Source organism: Nicotiana tomentosiformis, chromosome 5 (genome assembly GCF_000390325.3).
Source record: "Nicotiana tomentosiformis chromosome 5, ASM39032v3, whole genome shotgun sequence".
Taxonomy (NCBI): domain Eukaryota; kingdom Viridiplantae; phylum Streptophyta; class Magnoliopsida; order Solanales; family Solanaceae; genus Nicotiana; species Nicotiana tomentosiformis.
This window is the reverse complement of record NC_090816.1, coordinates 131,821,857-131,841,226: the sequence shown is the minus strand read 5'-3', so window position 1 is coordinate 131,841,226 and position 19,370 is coordinate 131,821,857. Positions and strand designations below refer to the sequence as shown.

The 19,370-nt window shown below is 33.3% G+C and overlaps 1 pseudogene; it reads left to right on the top strand.

Annotated features, from left to right (window-relative positions):
- Nucleotides 1-18,059, top strand: part of LOC104095823 (uncharacterized) — a 30,615-nt pseudogene extending 12,556 nt beyond the window's left edge.
- The last annotated feature ends 1,311 nt before the right edge of the window (nucleotides 18,060-19,370 follow it).

Below are 19,370 nucleotides of genomic sequence, written 5' to 3'. Positions count from 1 at the left end.
GTTTACAACAACAGCTACAAATTGAATATAGTCCCAAAAATAAAGTTTGAGGAAGATAGTGTATACGCATGCATGCATGACTTATCCTTATCTTGTGAAGGTAGATAAATTGTTTTCAATAAACTCTCGACTCACGAAAATCGTAAAAAAAAATACGATAGTGGAGAAACCACAGAAAAGAAACAGTTGTCACACCTCCTTTTTCCCAAAAGGATAGAGAGTTTTTCCAATTAAAGTGACATTAATCGAAATGGAATTATTTATTTGTTCAGAGTCGCCACTTGGAATAGTTTATGGTGTCCCAAGTCACCGGTTTATTTTAAATCCCAAAATCGAGGAAATTGACTCTATTTATGGTCACCGAACACAGAAGACCGAGTAAGGAATTTTGTTAACCCGGGAGAAGGTGTAAGGCACTCCCGAGTTTCGTGGTTTTAGCACGGTCACTTAACAATTAATATTTGACCTAGTTATCTGATTTATTACATGTTTTAGAACCTTTTATATGTTAATGCTTCTATACCACTTTTAATTATTTTAAACAATTATGGAATTTATTTAAACAAACTGCGATATCGCGCACTCGCTTGTTTTTGTACATATTGTGAATCGCGCCATGTGAAATGCACCCTCGATTTACAACATGTTAATTTTAATTATTATTTGAAGTTAGAGTCGAGTCGTATGAAATGCACACTCGAATTGAGGTTATGTATCATGACTATGCCACGGAAGCCGTACTCATAGTCACGATGTTTAATTATTAATTGCGACTAAAACAAGCTACGAGGTTCATGAATTATTCATTCTTTCCTAAATTTAAGATTGATTGCAAGGTCGTGGATTATGGATTAATATGAAGAAAACATGTACATCGATGAGTTACTAATTATTCTGCGAAGCATTGTAGTACATGGAATCGCAACTAACAAGTCTTAAACAAAATAATTCACATAAGTTCCTGCTTAATCTCAACATTCATACTAATTATGGATAGATCGTCTCTTTCTATCTTTATCAAATACGTACTGATACTTTGAGTCCAGAATAAAACTCCAACAACACTGCGATTTCAAAAATTTTAAAACAAATTCTAGCTTTGAACCCACAAACACATAATAATAAAGATTCAGCCAAAAAAAAGGTTCATGAAATAGTCCTCCAAATCGCATCATAAACAGATATGGTTCTATTCATATCACGTGAATATTTATTTAACTAGCATGCCGTGAGTCTCAAAGAAAGACCAAAAATTCATCATTCAAGAAAGACCAATCATTATTACAGAGTGTTGTGATTGTCAAATAAAGGCTAAAACGAAGGAAGATGGAGTTCAACTATGATTAGCAAACAACAGCAAACTTTAATTTTTGGTTGAAAACCAAATTGAAACCCAAAAAATAATGATGAAAAGCTCCTTGAATCCAAGCATCAAATACCCTCTTTGTACGTTTTTTTTTGTTTTGGTCCGTTCCCTCTTGTAAAACTCAAATTCACTTTTTACCTTCCCCTTAAACTTTTATGTCATCCTCCTCTTTGTGTTTATATCCCCCAGGTAAAATTTTTTATGTGTGAAGATAAGATAATCAGAATGTAAAATGAGAAAAATGAATTAGGATGCCAAGAGCTTTGGGATTTTGCCAAAGATAGAAGAAGAGAGAGAGAGAGGGGCGCCGATTCTCTGTCTCTAGAGGGAAGGGGATCCAATTAGGTCTCCTCCGATGGAGAGGGAAACTAGGGTTTATTTTAAAGATGAAGGGAGGATATTGGGCCGGCGGGTAGTGGGCTGGGGCGAATAGAAGGAAAATGGGCCACTAGAAGCACCTGGCCCAAAGTTGTAATGAGACCCCATGACCTTCTCTTTTCTTTCTTTGTATTTTGCAAGACTAATCAATTTATTTAACACTCCTAATTCCAACTAATTTATAAAATTAACCTAATGACCTATTTTTGTACAATTAACTAATTCATTTAGCTAACCAATGCATGTAGAGTCATTAATGTATTTTTTGGTATTTAGTGTTTTACAAATGCAATTGATTATGCAATTAAAATCTAAAAATTATAAAAATTAAAAATACTTTTGTATTTTCTTTAGGATTTAAAATGCAACTTAAAAATGCATCAAACATGAATACGTACAAAGCAAACTAAGTAAAAATATAAAAAAATAATTTAAAGCTATTTTTTAAATTTTTTAGGAATAATTTTATATTAGAGCAAAAATTAGATGCTCACAACAGTAATAGTTGCAAAAAAATAAGAAACTGAAACAAAAGAAGATAGTTGTTTGGAGAATCTAAAATCCTACATATATGTAGATAGGTTCACTTGACTTGCAGTGAAAAAAATCCATGTATGTTCGTTGTTTACACCAAAGTAATAATAAGATACATGTCTTTTAAATATATTTTTATCACTTAACCATTATTAACTACTAATATATATACCTTCGTTTATTATTTAACCATAATAATTTAGCGAAGTCTGATATAAATAATGCATACAGATAAACTTTTCCCTTGCTAATTTATGAACCGATAAGAGAAAAAAAATGAACTGTCACGTATTGGTTGGACATAGAGATTCTTTACTTTGTCCTTTTTCAGTTATCACCCTTAATTGGAAAAAAAAAGGAAAAAAGATAAAAAAGAAAGTTATTATTCTAATATTTTTTTTTTTTTTTTTGGGCAAAATCGTCCTTTTTGTAAGTAAACATTTTGTTTTCTAGGTACAAAACCATCAAGGGAATAGATTCAATTGAGAAATTCAGAGGCATAATCATAAGGCTCATAATTATTTGGGATCTTCAGAAGCAAATGTTGTTTAATTCGATAAGCTTTAATTGCAGCCAAATATCGTATTCACTGGGTGCAATTGATAATTTGTTTGGGTAGTAAGATACAAAACAAACCTATGATACTAATGACAGATGGCGGACTGTTCAGAGCGGGTCAAATAGGACTTACATGCTTCTACGCTGGCAAACTTTTAAAAAATGAGTGCACATGTCACCTTAGGCGAATCCCACATCGGAATGAGAGAGAAAAGTGAAAAGCTTTATAAGGCATAACACAAGTTCACATCGTACGCGCACTTTTGGACCATCATATGGCGTAGCTCGAAGGACAAATTCGTGAGTGAACAATACGTGTCATGATCTTGGAGTGTGACAAAATCATTACTAAAAATTGGATAATATCAATGCTTTAGTTTTAGAAAATATTTATAATATTATTTGTAAGTTGTCAATCTTTTACACTTTCACTACTAGAAATTCGGCAAAAATCGACCAAGGTCGACCGATCAACTTGTCAAAAAATCGATCAAAGTTGGTTGGTTTTTCAAAAAAAAAAAATTAATTTTTTTTACGAAACCGACCAACTTTGGTTGGTTTTCTTTGGCGCAAAAATGCGGGAAACTATTTTTGAGTCCCGCAAAATTTATATTTCAAGAAACCGACCAACTTTGGTCGGTTTTTCAATTAAAATAAATAAAAATTAATATTAAAAAAACCGACCAAAATTGGTCGGTTAATTCGGCCGGTCATTTAAAAAAACCGACCAACTTTGGTCGGTAATTTTACTTTTTAATAAAATCGACCAACTTTGGTCGGTTATTTTCGTGCGAAAATATAATTAAAGAGTATAAATTAAATAAAAGACTGTCTTAAAACAAAATGTACCAATGGTCTAGTGGTAGAATAGTATCCTGCCACAGTACAGACCCCGGTTCGATTCCTAGATGGTGAATCTTTTTATTACACAATTAAAATACCGACCAACATTGGTCGGTTATTTTTTTGCAATATTTTTTTTTTGAATTTAATTGACCGACCAAAATTGGTCGGTAATTTCCGACCAACTTTAGTCGGTATACCTTTACGACCACAAAAATACCGTTCACACGTAAATGGTCGTGTTTTGGTCGGTTTTTGGTCATTACCGACCAACGTTGGTCGGTTTTTTTGGTCGGTTTTTGTTGCGACCAAACACACTCACGCAAGTATACACGGTCGTCAAGTAATAAAGTGACAAAAAGTCGGATGTCGAACTCACGAGGATTTATGATTAACTATTAACTAAATTAGACTATCCTAATTATCTAAACAAGAATTAAACCTAAAAATATTTGATTCTAAACTAATTAAATAAAAAAATATAAATAATGAACTTTGAACAGAGAAAGATCGGATTTTTATGATATCAATGTAATAAAAACGATCTAGGGTTATGGGCTATCTAACAATCCTATTGTATTCTTCAATTGAATTGACCGACTAATTTATCTAGCTTATTGGTTGATAGGGTTAATATTGCTCATAAGAATCTGCCGAGTTCTTACTCGCCTATTCAAGCTAACCTAACGCCTATATGTCTATGGAGTTAGAATCAACAAGAACGCATTTATAATTCCTGTAAATCAACCAAGCAAGGCAATTAGGTATATGTCTATCCTAACCACGGATCCGTTCCCCGATGCCCGAGTTCAAGAACTTGCTCTACTCAATCCTATATGCAATCTAGAATTCCCACTTTCGAGTTCAATTCTAGATTCGTAGATAGTATTCAATTGGTGATCAAGCAATTAAATAATTAAGCACAAGATTGAATAAATAAACCAATATGATAAATCAAGAAGGCAAAATCAATATCAGAATAACAATAGTCATGAAAGAACCACAACCCTAGAACGTGAAGTTTAGCTCCATATAAATATAGTAGCCAAACAAAAAATCATACAAAGAAACATAAAGATTACTAAGTTTGGTGGGAGAAAGATGAAACTTGATGAATTCCGGCCTCCACAGCTTTTTCGTGGCTTTTTTCCCTCTTCCCAATATGTTAGATGACCTAAAAGAGGCATTTTTGGCTTATATATTGCGTACAAAAGTCGTGGGCCAAAGTTCTCCTACTCCTTGTCCAAATCGGCTTCAGGGATTGATGCTAAGGTGGATGCGACGCATCCACCTCGTCCTCCATTTCTCAGCTTCACATGCGAGGGTGGATGTGACGCATCCACCTCGTCCTCTACTTCTCAGCTTTGCATGCGAGGGTGGATGCGACGCATCCAACCCTTGTTCCTCCATCTCAGCTTTGCCCAGGTGCGGATGCTATGGCGGATACTATGGGCCGACTTCACTGCTAAGGGTGCACGAAATCTGATTTTTTTTCTAGATTGAATGCGACGTATCCAATCTCTCTTCCTCTACCTAGAGCACCTTTTCTTCATATTTTTGCACTCCAAACACCCTAATTCAACACACACAACTCAATTAGTCATAAAATTAATAATTAAACCATGTTGGGCATTTTAAAGATCAAATAACATCAAAAAGCGGTTAAAATATGGGTAAAGTAACATCAACACATATCGAAATATGCCAAACATCACTACCCCGCACTTAAACCTTTGTTCGTCCTCGAACAAACTATCACTATAGTAGACAAAACAAAATTAAGATCTTATCATTCAAAGCACACCACACCTATGACCATGGTCATTTACCACAATTAGGCTCTAGAATATGCATCATATGCACTTACCTTTACTTGTGTCATTCTTTTAAAAATATTCAAACAAAGACAACATGCTCACAACAATCCTAACCTCAAAAACCGACTCAATGTCACTATGCACTCATGGCTTGAACACCCAACATCATAGAGAAGTCTAATAACGTTACCTATCCCTCGTGAAACCATGTGCCCTCACAACAAGAACAAGAGAGCGAGTTCAATCCACACATTCGAATCTCATGATCAAATATATTTTAATGACTCACATATATCAAAGAAAATCGCTCACTCTCACAAAGAAGTCACATGCATGCAATTGGTACCATAGGCTTGCCCTTAATGTAAATCTCTACTAATGTAAGCTCGCTCGATCTAGAATCAATTAGGACTTTTTCATGGTTGTAATGTGGGCTAAGGGACGGGTAGGATATATTTTAGGAATAGTGACTCAACCTTTTAAGCACTTTAACACATCACCAAATAACTTAAGCGCAAATTCTTCAACACCATTTCAATTTTAAAAATAATATCATCCCCAACAATATTTCCTCTTTCTTTAAGCACTACTTTAATTCATACCCACTAACAAGAACAAGACAACAATTTATTCATCTATATTTTTCCTTTTTTTTTTCTTTAAACTATTTTTTCAATTTTCGCTAGTGGTGTATTATTTTACAAAACAAGTGCACCTTTCTTCCTTTCATTTGTTCCACTCAAAAGCCACCCTACACTTAGTTCCTTCTTACTTCTTTTAGCGCTCATCTAACAACTAAAGTGTTTCAAGAGGTAAAAGGATCAAAACAATGTCAATTAAGAATAAAAAGGGTATATGCTTGTAATGTGGGTACCAAATAACATGTCTACAGGCTCAAAAGGGTTAACTAGGGATATATTTTATTTGTGATAAGTAATAAGCTCAAAAAGATCAAAGAAAGCGTAAAATTATTTTTCAAACCAAGCATCACCTAAAATTTCGCTTCAACTCACATACCGGGCAAGTTCTAGACACAAGTACAATACATGGACAACACAAAAACCTCACCACACATGGCACATGACTCACTGAGGACGATTACATTCCGACTCTCAAGCAATGTAAGTATTCACGGAGCAATGAGATATTAAGCATTAAGCACAAAGTGAACATAAGTCATGTAAACGAGACATAGGTGTCACAAAACATGCTATCCAATTTATAAAGGCTTCATGATCAATTTTAAAATATAGGAAAGGCACTACACATGCCAAAGCCTGAATATGCTACTATCAAAAAAGTCAAGTGCCCCCTAGGAATCTCATATTTCTTCCTCCATCTCATTTTCTAAATTCCTAATCTACTCGGAAAGCAAAAAGTTACCCGGTTCAAACTACATCCCATGAAAAAGAATCGAGGCACAAAGAAAAACCGCAGGGGATTATTACTACCTAAAGAAAGCTAAAAGACATATTTTTGGATTTTTGTTTAGACTTTAATCCCTCAAGAAAACTGTCTAGGAGATCAATCGTCGAGAAAAGTCCAATTTTTCTACTTTTTTCATTTTTTTCCCACAAAAGCTACTACACTTAAGAATGAGTACTACAACTAAGCTAAAATAGCACAAAAACTCATCCAAATGATCTTCTCACCCCACACTTAAAATTTTGCAATGTCCTCAATGCACACTATAAATAATAAGAGGGTAAACGAGACTCCCTGGTTGGCCAAAGGCCGAAGCAATAGTGGCTCACGAGGTACTCAGACTTCCCCCAGGCATCGTCCTTTGTGTGGGTACCCCACACCTAGTCCTCACCATCTATCTCGCTTTTGCACTCTTCTAATGGCTTTGCTTCCTATGCTCATAATCCTACAAAACAAAAATAAATACTACAAAAAAATAAAAATAAAATAAAATAAAAAGTAAACAAAAATAAAAGAAAGCAGTAAAGCTGGGTTGCCTCCCAACAAGTGCCTGATTTAACGTCGCGGCACGACGTGAAGCGCTTTTTGCCTCCACCTCGAACTTATGAATTGAGTCCCTAACATGGCATCCAGTCTGCGGCTATGCTCCAGTGGTGGGGCTACAACGATAACCAGGCAAAGTAATAAATTTTTCACTCTACACTTCTCGGCCTTTAGATGAGGAATGTATTTTTTGCTTTTTGGCATGACAAATTCAAGAATACAAGCACTCTCATCCTCACTCTTTGTCTCCCCCATAGGCTCAGATGGCTTGATTACTATCTTACTATCTAAACACAATGTGGAAAAATGATTGGAATGAGGACCAATACGCCCTAACTCTAGAATTGTATTACTCTTTACATCCTCATATTTACATACACAAGAATCTTCAAATATAACATTATCTACTTCCTCACATGACTCTAGTGTACTTTTCTCAACATGTGCATCATCAACAAAAATATGCTTGAGTGATTGGCTCTCCACTTTTAGCTCCTCAATTTGGCGTATAAGCTCATTTTTAACTTTACACAACTCATTACTGTTTTGTTGGGCGTTAGACGCATCAACCTTTGTATTCAATTGAGCCTCTAAGTCATGAATAGTAGTGCCAAATTTATCGATCTCTTGTCCCAATTCGGCTCTTCCTTCTATAAAGTATCTCATCTTATTTGTAATTTCCTCACGTTGAGCCTCATATATTTCTAATCTTTCGGATTTTTCCACCAGCGACATATGGCTCAAAATCTCCGCTTTTTCAAAATTATCTTCTTGCTGGTACTCGCTCTCTTCATTCAATTCGTCCATATTGGCCTTCATTCTTGTGATTGCTGCCCTCATTCTTTTCATATCTTTTTTGAGTTCATCATGTTGCTCTGCTACTTGCCTCAGAATATCCCTAATATATGCATCAGGTTCCATATCCTGCACTTCATTGCCCCTATCAAACTCAGAAACATCATTAGAAAGATCATAATAAGGGCTCAGAGAAGGATGAACAGGATTAGGACAATCATCCCAATGGCCATCTTGACCACCACACATATTATAAATATTCCACTCAAAGGATTGAGATTGTGCGCACAAATCGATCCCGGGAATATTGTGATATTTTTTCCACCAGTGGGGTCCTCCACAATATAGACAAGGATCATCAAAATAAGAATAACCATCATTCGAATAATTTTTATTCCAAGATGCCATGTTAAAATAAATAACAAATACTAACTAAACTAAAAAAAATGAATAGATAAAAAAATGTCTAATCTAGAAAAATAGCTAATTTCTAAGTCCCCTGCAACGACGCCAAAAACTTGTTGCGACCAAATACACTCACGCAAGTATACGCGGTCGTCAAGTAATAAAGTGACTAAAAGTCGGATGTCGAACCCACGAGGACTTATGATTAACTATTAACTAAATTAGACTATCCTAATTATCTAAATAAGAATTAAACCTAAAAATATTTGATTCTAAACTAATTAAATAAAAAAATATAAATAATGAACTTTGAACAGAGAAAGATCGGATTTTTATGATATCAATGTAATGAAAACGATCTAGGGTTATGGGCTATCTAACAATCCTATTGTATTCTTCAATTGAATTGACCGACTAATTTATCTAGCTTATTGGTTGACAGGGTTAATATTGCTCATAAGAATCTGTCGAGTTCTTACTCGCCTATTCAAGCTAACCTAACGCCTATATGTCTATGGAGTTAGAATCAACAAGAACGCATTTATAATTCCTGTAAATCAACCAAGCAAGGCAATTAGGTATATGTCTATCCTAACCACGGATCCGTTCCCCGATGCCCGAGTTCAAGAACTTGCTCTACTCAATCCTATATGCAATCTAGAATTCCCACTTTCGAGTTCAATTCTAGATTCGTAGATAGTATTCAATTGGTGATCAAGCAATTAAATAATTAAGCGCAAGATTGAATAAATAAACCAATATGATAAATCAAGAAGGCAAAATCAATATCAGAATAACAATAGTCATGAAAGAACCACAACCCTAGAACGTGAAGTTTAACTCCATATAGACATGGTAGCCAAACAACAAATCATACAAAGAAACATAAAGATTACTAAGTTTGGTGGGAGAAAGATGAAACTTGATGAATTACGGCCTCCACAGCTTTTTCGTGGCTTTTTTCCCTCTTCCCAATATGTTAGATGACCTAAAGGAGGCGTTTTTGGCTTATATATTACGTACAAAAGTCGTGGGCCAAAGTTCTCCTACTCCTAGTCCAAATCGGCTTCATGGATTGATGCTAAGGTGGATGCGACACATCCACCTCGTCCTCCATTTCTCAGCTTCACATGCGAGGGTGGATGCGACGCATCCACCTCGTCCTCTACTTCTCAGCTTTGCATGCGAGGGTGGATGCGACGCATCCAACCCTTGTTCCTCCATCTCAGCTTTACCCAGGTGCGGATGCTATGGACCGACTTCACTGCTAAGGGTGCACGAAATCTGATTTTTTTCTAGATTGGATGCGACGCATCCAATCTCTGTTCCTCTACCTAGAGCACCTTTTCTTCATATTTTTGCACTCCAAACACCCTAATTCACCACACACAACTCAATTAGTCGTAAAACCAATAATTAAACCATGTTGGGCATTTTAAAGATCAAATAACATCAAAAAGCGGTTAAAACATGGGTAAAGTAACATCAACACATATCGAAATATGCCAAACATCAGTTTTTACCGAATTTCTAATAGTGTTTACAGAAGAGTTCTTTTTACAATGGTCCTAACAATCTTCAAATCTCATATAGAATCATCAATACATCGTTTAGTCTTATTAGCAGCATTGTAATTTCACTATCTTATATCACAATTTCTTGATTTTTCATGCAACTTTTTGACAATGAGTTTGTTGACACATAGTAGGCTATCATTTTCAGCACATTTTGCCTTGTGCTTGGTATAGCAAATTCATTTTCCTTTGATTTCACAAGCTTAATTTCAACCAAACATGAAAGAGATAATCTACCTAGAAGATGCATTTCCGTCATTAATTACTCATTTTACCTTTATTAGCGCGCTAAATCTATCGTTATATGGAGATGGACTAACATTATTCCTTTCCTTGCACCCTTTAATACTGGTTAGGGTGTTCAAACTGAACCGGAAAACCGTACCAAATCGAAAAGTCAAATCAAACCGATTAAAAATTCGATAAGGTTTGGTTTGATTTGGTATAGTGTAAAAAAGTCGAACAAAACCGACATAAATATATAATTTTTATATACACTTTTAAGACTTTATAGAGAATTTTCTTTAAAAAATATTAGAAATATTTGGGATCCTCTCATGAGATATAATATTTAATAGAAATACGAAGTGCATCCATTTTTATTTACGTTAAACAATGGGTTGTATCATTATTTTCTTATCAAGTGTTATTGAAATGTATCAATCTCTTTGTCTTTTCATATTCATATGTCAAGATCTATTAAAGTTTTATATCGTTACGTTAAACAATGGGTACAAAACCGCGCTTGATTTGGCTTCTGCATTGCTGTATTTTCATGAAGAGTGGGAACAATGTGTTATACATAGAGATATCAAGTCCAGCAATATAATGTTGGATTCAATTTTCAGCGCAAAATTAGGCGATTTCGGCCTAGTTAGACTAGTTGCTCATGAGTTGGGTTCACAAAACAATTGTCTTTTAATTATCTATAATATATTTCCATGTTACCCAAAAAAAAAAAAAACTCTTTTAAGCTTCGCGTATTCCTTAAATCGTTACAATAATAAAATATAAATCATCTATACGAGAATTTATAAGCGAGTTTACTTGGTAAGCTCCATGCCTTCCAGAGTTGAGGTGAAAGATTCAAATCCTATCAGTAGCGCAACATTTACTTCCCCTACCCCCTCTCACTCCCCGGATGTAATTAAAAAAAGCACTTCGATTTGTGATAACAGGAATCAATAATTTGGAATTAATGGAATCATTTTGACATCCAGTAATGAACTGGCTATATTTTTCTTTTGTCCTGAAGTGCAGAGAAATAAGGAAACTAAATCTAATGGAGCAAAACAGAAAAGATCAGTTACCAAAAAAAAAAACAGAAAAGATCAGCATCTTTAATTATTATTTACCCGTGTTTTACAAATTTCAATATTATAAAAAGCTTAAACCATAGTTATCGATATTAGTCCACTAAAGCAAAGTAACCAGCCATCAATAGTGTATTTAATTTGATGACTTTGCTGTTATAGCGGATAGAATTCAATTACTTCTTCAACATGTCGATACCCATCTGCTCGGAGTGCGGGTACATGTCGACATATTGATTGTGTCGTTGCATGCTTTTTGGTAGAGCCGTAGAGCCCCCACCTCCCAAGGCTACATCCTGCACCAGATGAAAAAGAAATTTAAACGGTCTATTTTCATACTTTTCACAATATAATAGCTTTATAGTAGTAAGAGCTTTTACATCTCAGTTCAGTTCGACAAGTACTCCTTCCAAATGACAAAATATGATGTTACAATTTTACTATTATAGTGGACAAAGTTTAGAGATCATGCATGAATTTAACCTTATAATTAATTGTGTTTTTTAACCTTTGTACTTTATTTATTTAGGTTCTCACATCGTTTTTCATGCCTTCTTCAGGTAACAATAAGCAATGGCTTCGTCAATGTTACTTTATTGAAACCAGATGGCCTTATAACGAGCATATCATATGGTGGTATCAATAACATATTAGACACCAAACTTGTCGAAACTGATAGAGGGTATACATATATACTGATTATATACGAGTATATACATAATACACAAAGATTATACATATATTAATGTGCTGATTATTTTTAATATAAGCGTTTGAGAACGGCTATTTAGGTTAATTATTCTTCTTTTTTAATTAGATATTTCGAATTTCTTTAATGAAGAAAATAATTAAATTATGACGATTTCAGGTATTGGATTTCTGTTTGGAATGTTACAGGACATGAAACAGCTCGAAAACAGTATTAATCTTTACCTTCTGGTCTAAAATTAACTAATTAACATTGATTAATTTTTTTTTCTACTAAAATTAAGTCCTAAACCAAGGTATTATGCAGGTTATCAGCAACAAGTTTTGAGATCATATCGAACAACGGAGACACGACGGAAATTTCATTTAAAAGAATTTGGAATTCTTCTCAAACTGATGAACCTCCCCTAGACTTTGACAGAAGGTGAAGAGTTTTGCACTATATTATCATATCGTAACATGTAACCTATCTTATTTTTCAAGTTGCTGATTTCATTTATGCGCAGTGGCGTAGCCACCCTATGTCAAGGGTGGTCAAGCGCACACTCTTCGCCGAAGAATTATGCTCCGTATATATGTTAAATACTACTTTATATGGCTATATTTTAAACATCCTTAACATAGTTGAGTGAGGTTGTCCAACAGTTCAGGGAGTTCAAAGTGACGTGTTGTTCACGGGTTCAAAGTTCTGCTCATTTTGTTTGCCACAACTAAACGACGACCAGTATGTGCGGTCTATTTGATTCTTTTTCAATCTAAATTTTTTTTTAATAAAATAACTCTTAAAATTTAAAATTTGTGTAGAAATAAACAACCAATTTTAAAGTAATCTTTTAACTAAGGGCTCATTTGGTACGAGAAATAAGGGATAATTAGTTTCAGGATTAAATTTGAGATGAGTTTATTCCATGTTTGGTTAGAATAAAATCGCGGTATAACTAATCCTGGGATTAGTTATCTCGGGATTGTAGTATTTTTTTATCCTTATGGGAGGATGGAATAACTAATTTTCGGATAATTAATCCCGGGATAATTAATCATGGGATAACTTGTTTCCAACCAAACGACCCCTAAGAGTTATTTCTTCAATAAATTTTATAATTCAAAAGTCAAGCTCTACAAAAATTTCTTCAACAAAAGCTCTCTACAACTACAAATTCTCTCAACTCTCTTTCCTTTGGTTTTATGCTTACTTTTATTAGTAAAATTTATAATATTGTCTTTTTGTTATTTAAATTTTATTTATAGAACTATAGTTCTATTAAAAGTTTTTTTATTATTTATCTAAATGTTGCGTAAATCGATTTAAAATTTTTTGTACACCATTTATCGACAATAAAATTTATTGGCTTAGTTTAATGTTTGAACACCATTGACTGAATTTCGGGCTATGCCACTGCTTATATGGACCATTTTGTAGTTATCGTTTAAGCAACTAATATATACTTTTGTTTACATTGTCAGTATAGATGTTATATCTTGCTGATATTTCGAGAGACCAATTTTTCAGGTTTGTAATGGGACGCGATACGCCAGTATTTTATACTTATGCTATGGTTGAACGTTCAGAAGAATATCCCCTACAATTATTCAACAACTCAATGTGGTGTTCAAGCTTCAAGACATGTATTTTATCTAATATTTTTCATTATTAACGAAAAACACATTTTTTCCAAAAGTTGGATATATATAGTATTGAAAATGCATATTTATGAATAGGTTTCATTACATGGCTGTCTCGGATGAGAGGCAACGTGTCATGCCAACGCAAGAGGATCGAGAAAAAGGCAAGGTGCTTGACTTCAAAGAAGCTGTTCTACTTACAAATCCAGCCAATCCAGATCTAAAAGGAGAGGTATAATCCTGTTATTGGCATGTTTTTGTGTGTGTTGGAAAATTCAAGGTTTTTTGTTTTTGTTTTTCATTCGGTGTCTGGTATTTGCATTAATGGGGTTTAACTAAATTTGGATTCTTTCTGGGAAGTTCTACATTACGAGGATAAAGCTCCTAGCAAAGACGACTTCGTACTCAGGGTTCGAATCCGAGATTTTAAAAATTAACATCATAGTTTGGGCCACGTATGTAGATGGGGCTAGACGGGGCATAGGGAGGTTGGAAGACAAAGCAATAACAGTCCATGAACCGCCGGCGGTTGAATTCGACAAAGGTTCGTTGTGAAACTTGACTAAGGTAAATCCTAGAGAAAGTTAGGGACAATATATATACAAGAGCGAGTTCAGAATTCAATTGTTACTAGCGCATTATAGGCAGGAAGCCAAGGGGACAAAACTGTGAGATCCAAAAGAATTGAGGCGGCTAGAAAGATCGGACCAAAGCAAACAATACCTTAATATTTAAACATGGCCGTGGCAAAAGCTCATTGTTTCAATGCTCGTTACCTAAAGAGGGCGGTATAGCTACAAAACTATAAAATTAGCAAGTAAATGTTGAAGCCAATTATTAGATAATTCGAGAGGATTAATCACTTCGTAATCCAGGGAAATGATAGGGAAAGCATTATTTATATATAGAGTTGGATCTTGGATTTGGATTTTATGGTTATATTTCAAGTTCGTGATTTTACCACAGCTCATTTAATATATTGAGTTCGAAATATATTATATGCAGGTGGATGACAAGTACTACTACGCAAATGATAACATAAACGATAAAGTTCGCGGGTGGGTATGTAGTAACCCTCCAGTAGGATTTTGGATGATTAATCCAAGCAATGAATTTCGTACTGGAGGTCCTTTTAAACAAGACCTTACTTCACATGTTGGTCCAACTGTGCTTAGTGTAAGTGATGAATTAATTACTTAAATAAATTTTATAATTAATGTGTCACTTGCTAAGTTTCTTTTACTCCTAACTGTAGAAATCTTAACTATATATTTTATTATTCAAAATTGCAGGTATTTTTTAGTACACATTATGCAGGAGAAGATTTAGCAATTAAATTTCAACATGGAGAAGCATGGAAAAAAGTCGTTGGCCCTGTGTTTGTGTATCTTTACTCTGATGCCTCAGCTAAGGAAAATCCTTCTGTACTATGGAATGATGCGAAGAAAAAAGTATGTATTAATGAGCTCGTACTCGTATTCTTACACTTCCTCTGTTTCAATTTATGTGACAAATATATGTACTGAAATATTCTGACTCTTATACTTCGAACCTTGCCGCGTGAAATGACATAGAGAGAGCACAAATTTTGGCAGTTTTAAAAAGTGAATTTAGTAAATTATTTTTCTGACGAATAATCAAATTCACAGATGAATCAAGAAGTTGCAAGTTGGCCTTCTGAATTTCCACTTTCACAAGACTACGTTAAATCTAACCAAAGAGGAACAGTTACAGGCCAACTCTTTGTTAATGATTGGTATTTTCCTATTCTTTCTCTACTATATATCTGCAACATATTATATATGTATCACTATGTAAAGAGAGTATTTTTAAGAGTTTAAATTATATATATCGTTATTGTAAGAAATTCTTATACCGTCAAGTTACTTTTACCTATTTTAGCAGGTAACTTGTTTTATTGACTTACTGGCTATTATTATTTCCCTTTTTTTGAAAGGTTTATCAATAAAAGAGATGTACCTGCATCTAATGCATATATAGGGTTAGCGCCACCTGGAGAAGCTGGATCATGGCAAATAGAAAATAAAGTAAAGTGTAAAATGATTTATACTTTTTTTGTTTCCAGGTGTTTAATTTATTTGTGGAAAGATTTTCAAAACTTTAATTTCCTAAGTCTTTACACTTGTTTTTTCCCCTGAATTTCTTTTGATAAAATTCATAAAAATCTTTTATTTGTGTATTTTGTTTTAAATTTTCAGAGTTACCAGTTTTGGACTAAAACAGAGACAAATGGAAACTTCATCATAAAAAATGTCATATCTAGTACATATAACTTGTATGCAATAGTCCCAGGATTTATCGGGGATTACAAATACACTCAAAATGTTAAAGTTACTCCAGGTAATTACTTTCTTACTTACTCACTCATTTGTTAAAAGTTACAAAATTTAAACTCTATGTCCAGTCAAATATCGTTATATAAATTGAGACGGGATATCTAATCTTTTTTTTGGTATTTCATTTGTACCAAAATACAGGTTCTAGTATTAAATTAGGGAGTTTGGTGTATAAACCTCCAAGAAATGGAGCCACACTATGGGAAATTGGAGTGCCAGATCGCACAGCTACTGAATTCTTTATTCCAAGTCCACCTCCACAATATAAAGTTCACAAATATCAAAACAACTCTGAATCAATGTAAGTTCCACAAATTTGCTTTCCTGCGTAACTTTACTCATTATAATAGCAAAGTTTGAGATTTTTGCTTACTATAACAGTAAAATCAAAATGGATAGATTTTTATCGTTATATTGGATAAAACTTAGTGATTTCGCTATTATAGTGGAAAATTTTGTGACTTTACTATGACAAAAAATAATTCTTTGACTTATTATTATAGTGAATAAAGTTTAATGACTTTACAGCGATAATATATAAAGTTCAGTTGGTGTTTTAATGACTAAAGCTTAATGACTATACTTGAAATTAACTCTTACCTATTTCTTTTTACGAACTTCTCAATGTTTTCATGCTTCACTTGGTAGCATTTGATAATTTTAGAAAACGTCATTACAATTAAAGAAATTTTACGAATGAGCAAAGTTTACTGTATTTCATAACTACAGTGTGTGCATGTTATTTTTCTAAATCCAGCGTTATAGTTCAAACTGTAATTACCCCATTTTGGTTTTGTAGATTTAAGCAATATGGTCTATGGGAACAATACAGTGTTTTATATCCTATAAAAGATCTCGTCTACAATGTTGCGACTAGCAAGTATTCAAGAGATTGGTTTTTCGCTCATGTCACAAGGTATGTTATTATAGCTTCATATATATATATATATATATATATATATATATATATATTAGGGACCGATGTAGCTAAAGACTAACAGACTCATCCGAAAATGTTCATAATATTAAAAAATTCACAAAATAAGTACAAATAATAGAGTTCGGCCCAATAAATCAATTGAGTTGGGGTAAAATTCCAAACTCGAACACAATGTTCAAATTCTGATAACAATATATTGTAGTTGCTGATGAATTCTTTTGCAGAAAGGTAGGAAACAACAAATATGAAGCTACAACATGGAGTATTATATTTAACCTTGGAAGTGTTAACAAGGCCTCAAATTACACTCTCCAATTAGCTCTTGCAGCAGCTCATGAATCTGAACTCCATGTAATTAATCTCACCCTTATAAATTAATTACTTGACTTATTATTTCAACAACACACACAAACACAATTTTTTTTAAAAAAGGGCAGTCTGGTGCACAAGGCATCACGCGTTCACGCAGGGTCAGGGAAGGGCCACACTCCAAGATGTGATATAGACAACCTACCCTAATGCAAGTATTAGCGGCTGCTTCCCTTTTTTTGGTCACAATATTTGAGTTGACATTCTTGTTATTCGATCGAAAAATTACTTGCATGAAAGTTCAATTTTTTATTTTCTTATTTTTTTTCTTAAGGTTCGTGTCAATGATGAAAAAGCGCAAGAACCTCTATTTTCAACAGGATTTATAGGGGGAAGTAATGTAATTGCAAGACATGGTATACATGGATTATATTGGCTTTACAGCATTGGAATACAAGGCAATTTACTTGTCAAAGGACCAAACACAATTTTTCTTACACAAACAAATGCTCTCACTGCCTTTAATGGAGTCTTGTACGATTATCTTCGTTTAGAAGGACCTCATAATTAGGGATAAAATGATCATTCTATTCCTTCATTTTTTTTTTCAAGTTTTGTTTATGCGCGAAATTTTTTGTGATTGAGTTATTTTTTGGGATATTATCACTTTTAGCCCGAGTAAGAAACTATTTACATTTGGTAGCCGAAAAAGTATATATATATATATATATATATATATATATATATATATATATATATATATATATATAATATATATATATATATATATATATATATATATATATATATATATATATATATATATATATATATATATATATATATATATTCGGCTATTATTTTGAGAGCGGCAATAAAATATCATTTTTTCTATTTTTTTATTGGATGATCGTTGTCAAATTAAATTTTATGATTATCTATAAGGAGTTGAGTTATAAGAACGTTGGTTTTGTACATTTTTTGGCCGATGAAAATCTAAATTCTTATTTAGTAATCTGAAAACAATAGTAACAAAATGGAATCTAATAATCTGTTTCGTTAATTTTCCTAGCTGCAACTGAAAACAATAGTAACAAATGTAATTTAATAATTTGTAATAGGAAAATGGCTACCTCTTATAAATATAGGAGAGATTAAAAACACTTTAATTCTTGAGAAAAGAAACCTTTAATTCTTTGGAGTTTTTGCCTGCGATTGGAAAATTGAAATGGGTGTATAAACTGGCTCAAAAATACGCTGTAACTGGTTTTATATTTTTCTTTGGAATATAGATCAATTAAGTAATGAAAACTAGTGGAAAAAAAAGATATGGGCTCTTGATCATTTACTATTAGGAAGTAGTATCTATGAACGTGCGTTGCACGTTAATAATGACACGTGAATGTTTAAATATTTATTTATATGAAAGAACAATAAAATTTAGTTAATGAGAGAAATTTTATGTATAATAATACAACAATAATCTAAATGGCGAAAAATATTATTACATTAGCATAATACATAAATTTAAAATAAAAGGACATTATCAAAACTTACAAATGATCAATTTTATCATGTTAGTTAGATAATTATGTATTACTTCCTTTGTTCCACTTTAAGTGATTTTTTGGTTGCTTTCACATATATTAAGAAATCTACCTTTTAGCATTGGTTAACAATATAATTAACCATATGAACCTTAAAGTGGACCAGAGGGAGTATAGTTTAAAAGTATTTAATGTGATGGTATTTTGCCGAACACTTCTTTGTGGATAATATTTTTTTTTGTGTGTGTTTCCTCCTAATGATTTGCTCTGCCTTAACTAGAACTCTTCTTGTTGCCAATCTTGATATCCCTCTTGAAAGTGCAACATACAGTTGT